Source organism: Hibiscus syriacus, unplaced genomic scaffold, assembly GCF_006381635.1.
Source record: "Hibiscus syriacus cultivar Baekdansim isolate YM2019G1 unplaced genomic scaffold, ASM638163v2 tig00112349_pilon, whole genome shotgun sequence".
Taxonomy (NCBI): domain Eukaryota; kingdom Viridiplantae; phylum Streptophyta; class Magnoliopsida; order Malvales; family Malvaceae; genus Hibiscus; species Hibiscus syriacus.
Window position 1 is genome coordinate 751,384 of NW_024063310.1, and position 12,315 is coordinate 763,698.

The 12,315-nt window shown below is 33.5% G+C and overlaps 1 long non-coding RNA gene across 1 annotated transcript; it reads right to left on the reverse strand.

Annotated features, from left to right (window-relative positions):
- Nucleotides 1–267: 267 nt before the first annotated feature.
- LOC120178399 lies at nucleotides 268–1,241 on the reverse strand. The gene is made up of 3 exons (XR_005521510.1): nucleotides 771–1,241; nucleotides 514–661; nucleotides 268–401 (listed from the first exon to the last, which is right to left on the reverse strand). It is a non-coding gene; the product is annotated as an uncharacterized LOC120178399 (long non-coding RNA).
- Between the last annotated feature and the right edge of the window lie 11,074 nt (nucleotides 1,242–12,315).

Genomic DNA, 12,315 nt, shown 5'->3' on the forward strand with positions numbered 1-12,315 from the left:
GCAAGAAACACAAGTATTATACTATTATTATTCAAAATCACAGAATTTTAATGAACATGATGTATCTGGTGGAAACAGTACACATGACCAGGTAAGTTGCTGTGCAGGCTGTAGGCTAATTATTTGAGAGCCACGGCAAAAAATTTGCACGGTAAATTTAATCTACCCCGCTGACTTCAAATAGCATACAACGGTGCAGGGCTAAATTACAGGGAAAGTTAAAACTCCGGAGATTCGACCGCTGTGAACACAAAACATTGTTCGGTAAAATGGCCTTGATGGAAGACAGCAACAAGTACTTGTCCCTATAGCCACATATAGAGTGCTCGAAATCGAATTTTTATCCAGAAGATCTTTTAAGCTTTTCCTGAGCGTCTAAACCTGCAACCTGCTCCACTAAACTGCACAAGGGGAAAAAGGATTTGGAATCAGTTTCACAGAACTTCAATGTTTCTATTAATCATTATTCGATTAACGAACCAAGAACATATCGAAACATGATAATAAACATACTAGGGAGATCCTGAATCTGGTTGATTTGGAATCATGGCAGCTGGTTTCTCCGAGAATTGAACTGAAATTAGACCTCTGTTCAGTGCTCCGGCTCCGGCTGGCACGGGAGATTCTTCGTAACTTGTCGGTCTACCTCCGGATGACATTCCTGCACAAAAACAACAAACAAATTTTATGCTGCATTCAACTGGCTCTTGCAAGATAGGTGATGATACTGAATCCAAGCATCTTTACCGGAAATCTCAAAGAAATATTACCTTGAAAGATCATGACAATACAAAAAATGACAGTAAACACGGTTGCAACTTACAAGCACGTTGTTGCTGCGTGAACTTGTTCCCTCAGCAGCCTTCATCTTCTTCAAGGCTTTGATCCGCTCGATCCTTGCATGCTTCAATCTCGCAAGTTCCGCTATCTCCTTAATTATCTTCTGGTCGGCCGCATCCAACGACGGAGGTCTAGGAGGCTTAGGAGGTTTCTTATGGCTCAAGCTTTTACGTTTTCCTTCGACACTAATCTATTCTCCTTTCCATCCTTATCACAATTCGAGCTCGGCATTGCCTGCAAATCCTCCACATACACACTACCACAACTCGAAACATCACCGGGCAACAACGGCACAACGAAATAGCCTCTACCATTAACAGCTACTCCATTTTCAAGGTCAAATTCTAAAGCTTTCTCTCTAGGATCCATCTAATCTATCACTACAAACTGTCACAGTCCTAATCACATACACATTACAAAAATCAACTTGAAGAAGCAAAAATGGTGAATTTCCTCGGATTAAACTCACAAATTTAACTCAGTAAACACGCCAATGAGCAGACCCTGCATTCATCAACAGAATATAAAAGAGTTTTTCAATCTCAAAATACTAAAATTCACATAGAAAAATTTAAAAAAGAAATCAAGATTCCTTGGGAAATGAACCAAAGGAGGAGTTTTTGATGCATAAAAAGAAGGGATTGAAACCCAGAAAATGTAGCAATCGAAACCCCACATTCAACAATACCCAATATAGAAAAAAACAAGCTTTATCAGATAAAAATAATAATTAGTAAGTAAATTTATAAAAATAATAGACCTTTCAGAGAAAGCATGGAAACCCCAGATCCAATGCTAAGGGACAATGCTCCATAAACCATGTTTGAAAGAATTTATAGATATAGAGTGAGTAATTAATGCAATTTAGCGGTTTTACAGCTTTCCATTAAACAAATTTAATTTGAAAAATGGAGGGGGGAATCGGGTAGGTACTCGATAAGTGGGAAATTGACAGACGAGACAGAGTCATTTGTTTGATATAAAATATAGGAACAAAGCAACCTTTAGTCCCTAAATTTGGTAGAGTTTTCAAATTAATCTTTAATTTTTGTCTTAATACACTTTTTAGTGCCTGAATTATACCTTAAAATATGATTTGGTGCCTAATTGTTTTTGCTAACAACAGGTGCCTAACATTTTCTCCGTTACACTTTGAAGTCTCTACAGTTTTTTCTGTTATACTTTTAGGTATCTATTATTATACTTTTTAATTTATCAATAATAAAAATATTACTTTAAAAAATATAAACCACGCGCCGTCTCTCCCATCCCACACCGCCGACCGCGAAAGGTCACCACCGTTCAGATTTTGTTTTGAGCAGGAAGAGAAATTCAACATTAACGGCCATGTAACACACAAATGATTGTAGCAGTCAAAGTCGTTGAAAACAACAACAAAAAACTTATAAATTTGGTGACATATGCGGCATTTTTCACAACAATTAGTGTAGTTTCACAGTGGGTAGAGGAATGGATTTTGATTGCGACGGCGAGATGATTTTGATTGTGTTAATGGTAACGGCCATATACCGACGGTGGTCTATCGGCTGCGGAAGATGTAAAATTTGGAGGGTTTTTTTAAACTATAATATTAAGTTTTTTAAATAAAATAATTTTTGAAATTTTATTTGCGTGACACATGTTAAATAACGATCAAATTTAACGTCTGTTATGGGCTAGACACCTAAAAGTGTAACGTTTAAAACGTTAATCACCTATTGTAAGCAAAAAAGTTTTTTAGGCACCTCTGTTTTGAAAACCGGACCGGATCGGCCGGTTCAATCGGGAACCGTTGCTTAGTCCGGTTCAATCTAAACCGGTTGAACCGCTATTAGTGAACCGGCCAGAACCACTGAACCGTTCGAACCGAACCAGCTGAAAACCGGAAAAAACCGGGATTTTTGTTTTTTTTTTTAAAAAAAATTAAACCAAACAACGTCGTTTGTTAAACGAGTCAAGTCGAACTCGAGTATTGCTGAGCTCGACTCGAACTTGAAAACTTTAAAAGTAAGCTCAACTCAACTCAAACTCACAAGCTAAAAATTATCAAGTTCAACTCAAACTCGAAATATAATATTGAAACTTGAACTCAAAAAAAATTAGAAGCTCGATTGAAGCCTAAAATTCGAGCTTGATTGAAGTGAAAGAATAGTTCACTCAATGCTCACCAAAAGGCTCCATGATTTTGAATGTCAAATTACCTCTATTATTTATAGAAGTTAGTTGTGATGCGCTTCTATGTTTCTTAGCAATGTGAGATTGTTTTGTTCTCATATTTTTACTCTTTAGACTTTTGGGATGCTCTTCTATATTTCTTAGCCATGTGGGATTGTTTAAAAAAAAAAAATTAAACCAAACAATATCATTTTGTTATGATTTTTTTAACCCCAAATTTATTTTTTAATTATAGTTATATAATTATATTTATTATTTAATATGTTTTACCTTAAATATTATGTTGTAGTTAATTTGAATCATTTTGTTTCACTTGATTTTATGGTTTTTAACTTATATATGTTATGACTTGCTTTGAATATGACTTGTGATATAAAAAATTATTTTTTATTAAATATTTTTGGTATTTTTATTTAATTTTTTAAATAATTATGACGTTGTCCGGTTCTTCGACCGGTCGAACCGGTTCGACCGGTTGAATCAGTGAACCGGTAACATGACCGGTTCGCTAACCGGTCCGGTTCTGAAAACCATGTTAGGCACCAAATTATTTTCTGAGATATAGTTTAGACACTAAAAAACGATTAAGCATTAATTTTTTTGTCCAAATTAATCTTTGAAGTTGGATTTTTCTTCATTTTGATGACACGATCTCATAGTAAAATGTCCTAAAAGTTATCGAAGTTTAAAGTTGTCAAATTTAAAGACTAACATGAATGGAAAGGTTCAAAGACCAAATTAGAAAACATTGTCAAATTTTATGGACTAAATGATACTTTATCCCTAAAACATAATATGAAAAAACTAAAATTCACACATGCTTGTTTATTATAACTATATATGTTTAGAGTTTAGGATTTTAAGATATTATTTGTTTAAAAAAAAATTTACTCAATTAATAATCTATATATCTTACATAATTACTCGAATATGAATCTTCTAGAAAAAAATAAAATTCTCTTTTATCACCGGGACAATTAAATATGTTTGATTTTAGATTTTAATATTCAAATAAGTAACATTATATAAGCTTTAATTTATACAACTTGTATAACAGATAATATGTACATAATATAAGTTTATCAACTTAAATTACATTGGCTAGTGATGGACAAGTTAGTTATGTCATCAATTAGAATAGGTTAAACAGATTGATAATCGATAAATTCCATAAACAAATCCATTAATTTAACTAATTTTAAGGTAATTTTATGAGAATACTATGTTTTTCATTATTTTCATAAATAACATTTAAAAAGACTATTATTTTTATAAAAGGGTGTTTAGTAAATAATACCTTTATTGATGGGGTAGAAATTTTGGACGAAACTTCTAAAGTCAGTAGCAGCATTTATGATCAAAATGAAATAAATAAAAATAATGGGGCCAAAACTATAAAAAAATTACATAAAAACATACACGACACATAAACATGAACGCGATAAATACCTAATATTATTGTATATTACATTTAATTTATTTTAGATTTTGTTATAATACATAATAAGTTTTTAATATATGGATTACTGAATTTGTCTAATTGATATCAAGTCGATTTAATAATGTTAATCACGACTTATAATAATCGATTAATTGATTAAATTCAAATATAGTTTCATTAAATCGTTTATTATTTTAATCGAATATGCTGAAAAATTTAATCGTTCTCCGATTTTTAGTATGATAAAAGTATTTATTGGGTTGGAAGGATTATTTTTATCTCTACGATAATCAATTCAAATTAATCGATCGGTAGATAAAATATTTTAATCGAGGTGTGTCAATCAATATTGAAAAGCTTAGAACCGATCACATGCTTTGAATAAAGTTAGTGACAGCAACTTTTAACATGATAAAATATTTTGATCCTTATGAAGAATTCATATTATTTATTATATTTTATGAAATTTATTATTCGTTCATGATAAATTTTACGTATATTGTAATAGATGATTTAAATTCTGAATTAATTTTAAACATCTATATTTTAAGAAAGAGTCTCATTTGAATTATTTAGCCAACAAAATTCATCATATTCGTTCATTCACAATCTATGTTGAAATTTAGAAAATTAAATATAAAAACCATATTAAACTCAATATTTGTTAATTAATAAAATATCTTCTAAAACTAACTTCTTATTATGTTTCATTAAAAACCCTAAAAAATTAGTTTTCTCTTAGTGTGCCATTCATCTTTTTTTTTGATCGACAGTGGCACCAACTTTAATGTTGGTTGCCAACCATCGTTATTCTTTATTTTTTTCTTTTTCTATATTTCATCTTTAGTTTCTTTAATTTTTTTATTTTTAATATGTTTGTATGTGTTGCACGTTTTTATATGCCTTTGTGGCACATTTTCTTATGTTTTTTTTGCATGTTTTTCAGTTTTTTGACCCTTTTTTATTTATCTTTTTTCTAAGTGTTGATTTGACATTGTCATAACTGATAAAAATAACTTTTTTTTGTATAGTTCTTATGTGATCTTAAGTTCTAGTTTCGTTTCAATGATTATAGGAAATTTTCTTAATTATGTGCTTAATTTAAGATTGTGATTGTAAATATTTATTGTAATTTGAGATATTTCATATTTTGAATAAAAATTAGTTGATTATATATAAAAAAATCTTCTTATGAACCTAAGAATTTTATTTATATTTCTACTTTTTTATTATATGTATTTAAAATCGTTAGAAATTATGATATAAATTTTATTTTAATATGGCCTCAATCTCGCAAAGGACATAAATAAAGCGAGTGACAAAAGATTTGAAGATATTACCAGAGAGCCGCGAAGGGTAAAATGGATTAAGCTGTCGACTGATCACCTCAAGCTTAACTCCGATAAGGCATACAACAGAGAGTAGGGTATCACCGCAGTATGAGGCCTAATAAGGAACGAAAATGGAGATTGGGTTATGGGATACACAATCAACGTCAGTAATTATTCTGCTATAACAGCTGAACTATGGGGATTAAAAAAAGGTCTCACCTTAGCAAAAAACCTTGATCTGAGAAATTTGATGGTTGAATCAGATGCGAGGGAGGCAATCGATTTACTCAACGGTGAAGAATCAGTTGACCTGCAAATTTAAATCTTAGTGAAAGAATGTAGAGACTCTTTACGAGATTTAGAGATAGAGGGCGTCAAACACATGCAGAGAAGGTGACAAGAGTGGCGATTGGCTTGCAAAGTCGAGTCTAAACAAAGAAAGGAACGTCAAATCTTACCAGAACCGCCCGATGGTATTCTGCAGCTGCTTGAGGGAGATAAGAGGGGTGAAGAATCCCTAAGATTGTAAGGGAAAACGTCTTCCAACTCTTTTATACCAAAAAAAAAAAACATTCTAGTTTGAGTCAATCTGATAGTACGAAAGCAGTAACACATTACTGATCTTATTGGAGTACAGATTCAATTAAGGTTATTATATTTTAATAAATATCTTTTTATTTTTTATTGTCAATCTCAAATTTTTAAATTTTTTCATCTAATGGTTCTTAAAAAATATAAAACTAGAATAATTTTATAAAGTGTAATTAGATCCTACCAATATATATGTGTTGAATAATCGGGTAAAGAAAACAGAAAGAACACACGAATTTTAACGAGGTTCAGCAATGTGCTTACGTCCTTGGTACCTTAGGCGGCGCTAGAATTTTTATTCAATTCAATTGTCTCTTAGGTTTAGGTTACATCTCCTTTTATAATAAATAAACCCTGGTACATATTTGCAAAAATAACCATGTACCATACCGCGAGGTCGCAACCCCTGCACCCCAACCCACATAATCGTAACCCCCACTACGAGACTTATCGATATATCTATGAGCCATACTTAACAAATCTCCACCTTGACGAATATCCTGCCCCTTAGGAAACATTCAATGTGGGTTGGGTTACCTCACTTATTTAACAACTCGAAACATTCAACAAGTCCAAGCAATATATGAACATGTCTGTCGTAACTGGCTTGGTGAACATATCAACGACATTCTCATCAATATATACCTTCTGAAACAAAATCTCTTTAGATGCAACCAACTCTCTGATCTTATGAAACCTTACATCAATATGCTTAGTTCTAGCACGATATACCTGATTCTTAGCCAAATAAATAGTACTTTGATTGCCACAAAGCAACTGAACTCCACCTTGCTGAACACCCAACTCCTTCACTAAACCAGTATTCAGCTTCAGTTGTAGATAATGCCACAACAGATTAAACAGTAGACTTCCAACAAATAGGCCCTCCACCAAGAGTAAAGACATACCCCGTCATAGATCTTCTATTATCCAAATCACCCGCATAGTTTGAATCCACATATCCTACAATCAAAGGATTATCACGCTGACTACTAAAAACAATTCCATGTCCCACAGTACCCTTGAAGTACCTAAAGATCCACTTGACTGTTTCCTAATATTGCTTACCAGGTTTAGACATGTACTTACAAACTTGACTAAAATCATGAGCTAAATCAAGACGAGTACATATCATTGCATACATCAAGCAGCAAACAACATTAGAATACGAAACCTTTGCCATATCTTCAACTTCCTTATCTGTCTTAGGGCACTGTTATGATGAAAACTTAAAGTGATTCGCCAATGGAGTGCTAATTGGTTTTGCGGTGCTCATCACAAACCTTTCTAGCATTTTCTCAACATAATCCCGTTGAGATAGCCCCAGTTTCCTTGAGTCTCTATCCCTGCAAATTTTCATTCCAAGAATTTTCTTTGCAGCACCTAAATCTTTCATATCAAATTCCTAACTCAATAAAGTTTTCAAACCAATAACATCATCCATGTTCTTCGCAGCAATTAACATATCATCAACGTACAGTAACAGAAAAATAAAAGAACCATCATCAAGGCTCTTAACATAGACACAACAATCATACTCACATCACTTGTAGCCAATCTTGATCATATAGGAGTTAAACCGTTTGTATCATTGTCTCGGAGACTGTTTTAACCCGTACAAAGATTTCTTCAATCTGTAACTTAATGTTCGTTTTACCATCCATCTGCTCTAAATACAAATCCCAACTAGCCACCAATGCAAGTACTTCTCGGATTGAAGTGTGCCTGACCAAAGGAGAAAATATTTCATCATAATCAACTCCTTTCTGCTGTGAAAAACCCTTTGCTACTAAACGAGCCTTGAACTTATCCCCCTCTTTTTCTGTTACTGCTGGTTTCTTCTTATACACCATTTGCAACCAATCAGATTCTTACCCTCAGGAAGGCGAACTAACTCTCATGTACGATTGTAATGCAAAGACTCCATCTCCTCAATCATGGCAGCCATCCACTTGTTGTTTTCCAGACTAGTAATAGCATCATGAAAAATAACTGGATCATAACTGCTAACAGTAAGTGCAAAAGAGACCAAGTTTTCAAAACCCAATCTGTTCGGAGGCTTTATGGTCGTCTGTCTCACCCTGTCTCTGGCGAGACTATAATCCTGCAAATCATCCGTAGTGGAACCACCAGAAATCGGTTGAGAAGTTTCTATTTTCTCAACTAGAAACTACTTGAAATCCACCACTGTTGTGTCTTTCTTCTGCTGCAACATGGGTTGTTCATCAAAAAACAACATCTCTACTTATCACAATTTTCTTCACAACTGGATCCCAAAACTTGAATCCTTTGACACCTTTCTTGTAACCCAGAAAAATGCACTCTTTCGATTTTGCATCAAGTTTGGATCTCTCATCAGCTGGTACATACACATAAGCAGGACAACCAAAAATCTGTAAGTGATCAAAAGTAACATCATGACCAGTCCATACCTATTCTGCAACTTTCCCAACCAATGATGCCCTTGGCGAACTATTAATAAGATAACACACCATGTTAACTGCCTCAACCCAGAAGTGTTTGAGAAGCCCCGTATTCAACCATAAACATCTGGCTTTTTCATTCAACGACCTGTTCATCCGTTTCGCAACACCATTATGTTGTTGTGTCTTGCGCACTGTAAAAGGCCTCTTAATCACATGCTCCTTACAAAAGTGTAGAAACTGTGAATATGTGTACTCCGTACCATTGTCAGATCGCAAACACTTGATTTTTCGTCCTGTTTGGTTTTCTACCTCAGTTTTCCACAACATGAACTTCTCAAAAACGGCAGACTTTTGTTTATAAAAGTACACCCAAAATTTCTGTGAAAAATCATCAATAAAAGTAATATAATTCCTAAATCCACCCAAAGACGATGTCGTGGATGGCCCCTATACATTAGAATGCACATAATCAAGAATCCCTTCGGTTGTGTGCTTCGCAGTCTTGAAATGAACTTTAGTCTGTTTACCAAGAACATAATACTTGCAAAAATCGAGCTTACAGCTTTTAACACCATGCAACAGATTTCTTTTATGTAATTCAACCATACCACGTTCACTAAGATGAGCAAGACAAATATGCCACAGTTTGGTAGTATCATTACATGACTCAACAGAATGAACTCCACCTACAACGGTACTCCCTAACAATCTGTAAATATTCCCTGTAGTCATCTTTCTTTTCATCACAATCAAAGCTCCTTTAACAATCCGAATGGTTTCCCTATCCTCATCAGCCTTAGGGATAAAACCATTCTTGTGCAAAGTGCCCAAAGAAATCAAATTTTTATTCAAATTGGGATATGCCGAACACCACACAACGTCCGAACAAAACCATCATACATCTTAATTTTGACATCACCAATACCAACAATATTGCAACATCGATCATCACCCAAATAAACAGAACCAGAATCAACCGACCTGTATGTCGAAAACCATTCCCTATTTGGCTTGATGTGATAAAAACATCCAGAATCAAGAATCCAAGCATCCAAGCATTCGTCAATTGAGTCATTGAAATAGAGAGCATATCACCCTCACTGCAATTAAAATGGTCATCCTCGACCACATTCACAGACTTGGATGAGTCATCACGCTTCTCATCAGTTTGCTTTTTCAGCTTCGGATAGTCTCGCTTTATATGTCTCGCCTCCTTGCACTTGTAACAGTGAATTATCTTCTTATCCCTAGATTTGGATCTGAAATTCCGTTTCCCAGACCCTACCTTCTCTGGATTCCATCCACGATCTCGATTACCCTTGACATATAAAGAGCTTTCCTCTGCATTCTGATTCCGCTAGTTGTGAGCCAACAAGGCTGCAGTAATCTCCTCAACTTTGATAGTCTATTTCCCATATGTAAGAGTAGTCACCATGTGTTCGTAAGAGGAAGGCAACAAACACAACAGAATCATCGCTTTGTCTTCATCCTCAATTTTCACATCAAGCCGAGCCAAATCAGAAACGATTTGATTGAAGACATTCACGTGTTGCGCCAAATCATGATAATCCTGCATCTTCAGCCCATACAACCGCTACTTTAGATACAAGTTAGTCATTAAGGATTTGGACATAAACTGACTTTCCAACTTCTTCCAAATTTCATTAGGGGACGACAGATGCATGACGTGATACATGACCTCGTCCGCCAAACATAATCATATGGTTCCTGCCGCTCGCTGCTTTAATTCTTCCCAATCTTCCTCATCCATCGATGTTGGCTTTGTAGGCCGCAAAGCCTTCAGGATCCCTTGCTGCGCCAACAAATCCTTCACCCTTGTTTTCCATAATCCGAAGTTACCCTGACCAACGAATTTTGCAACTTCAAATTTTGCTCCTGACATCTGATACCAATTGTTGAATAATCGGGTAAATAAAACAGAAAGAACACAAGAATTTTAATAAAGTTCAACAATGTGCTTACGTCCTCGGTGCCTTAGGCGGCGCTAGAATATTTATTCAATTCAATTGTCTCTTAGGTTTAGGTTACATCTCCTTTTATAATAAATAATCCCTTATACATATTTACAAAAATAACCCTGTACCATACCACGAGGTCACAGCCCCCGCACCCCAACCCACATAATCGTAACCCCCACTACGAGACTTACCGATATATCTATGAGCCACACCTAACAATATGGATTTATTGCAGGTTTGGTCATTGATGTCTTGTTGGGAAGCGTTTTGGACCCATTTGCCTAGACATTATCAGATACGATGTTTGCTGCAATAATTCATCAAAGAATATCATTCACATTACAAATATAACTGAATATATATAGATACGTTGGGCTCTATCAAAGTCTATTTCCATGCCCTACCATGTGATATATCCTTTCATTTTAGAGTAAATTATGTGTACTTAAACTATCAGTTTTGGTTTGTTTTAATACCTAAACTTTTAATTTTTTCAAAATCATATCTAAAGTTTAGTTTTTGTTTTATTTTAGTGTCCGATGTTGAAAATTTTAGTTTTTGTTTCATTTTAGTACCTTGTTCAAAATTTAACGTTAAGTTTTGAAATAATTGAAAGTTTAGGTACTAAAATACCAAAATTATTAGTTTCGGTACTAAACGAATTAAATTTCTGATGGTGGGGGTACTAAAATAAAATAAAAATTAAATGTTATGTATGCTTTTTAAAAAAAATAAAAAATTAAATACTAAAACGGATAAAAACTAATAATTTAAGTACTAAACACTTCATCTACCCTTCATTTTGTATTCATAATGGTGGATTAAAATCCATAATTATGGACACATATTTTTAATGTATATTGTTATCATAAAATATAACATATATTAAGTTATCAATTACGTTATAAAGTCATAAGGTATTAAAAGTGTCATAAAAATAAAAGTGTAGATAATATTAAAGTTGTATTTGTAATTCGATGAAGGGGTAGAGTTATAAGTACATACAATAAATGATTCTTAAATTAGTTATATAAAAGGGTTATGGTCCCTAAGAAATAGACAATATTGTATCTACTCTTATCTCAATCAGAGAGTTTATACTTAAGGGAACTCTATTTTCTTAGAAGATCACAACTAAAGAAAGATTCAAGGATTTCAACATATCAATTAATTCAGGTACGCTTCCACGTCTAGTATTTTTATTTTTGATGACTTGACATGCTTAGATCCTGGTTGCTGTTTATATTTATTACGATTTTAGTTCTAACAATTGATATAATCGTCTCATCATGTTGAATCATTAAAAACCTTTTTAAGATTTAAATATTTAGGGTTTATCTACATATATATTTTAAAAAATTTATTATGCGATAACCCTACATGTTGTAATTATGGGATTCAAGTTGCATGCATTAAGCAATTGTTAATATATATATTTTTTAAGTATTTATATGAATATGCGTGGATTCAAGCCATATTAAAGAAATTGAGTTTCCTTTCTTTTTATTTTTGTTTGTTGCGTGCTAGCTGTT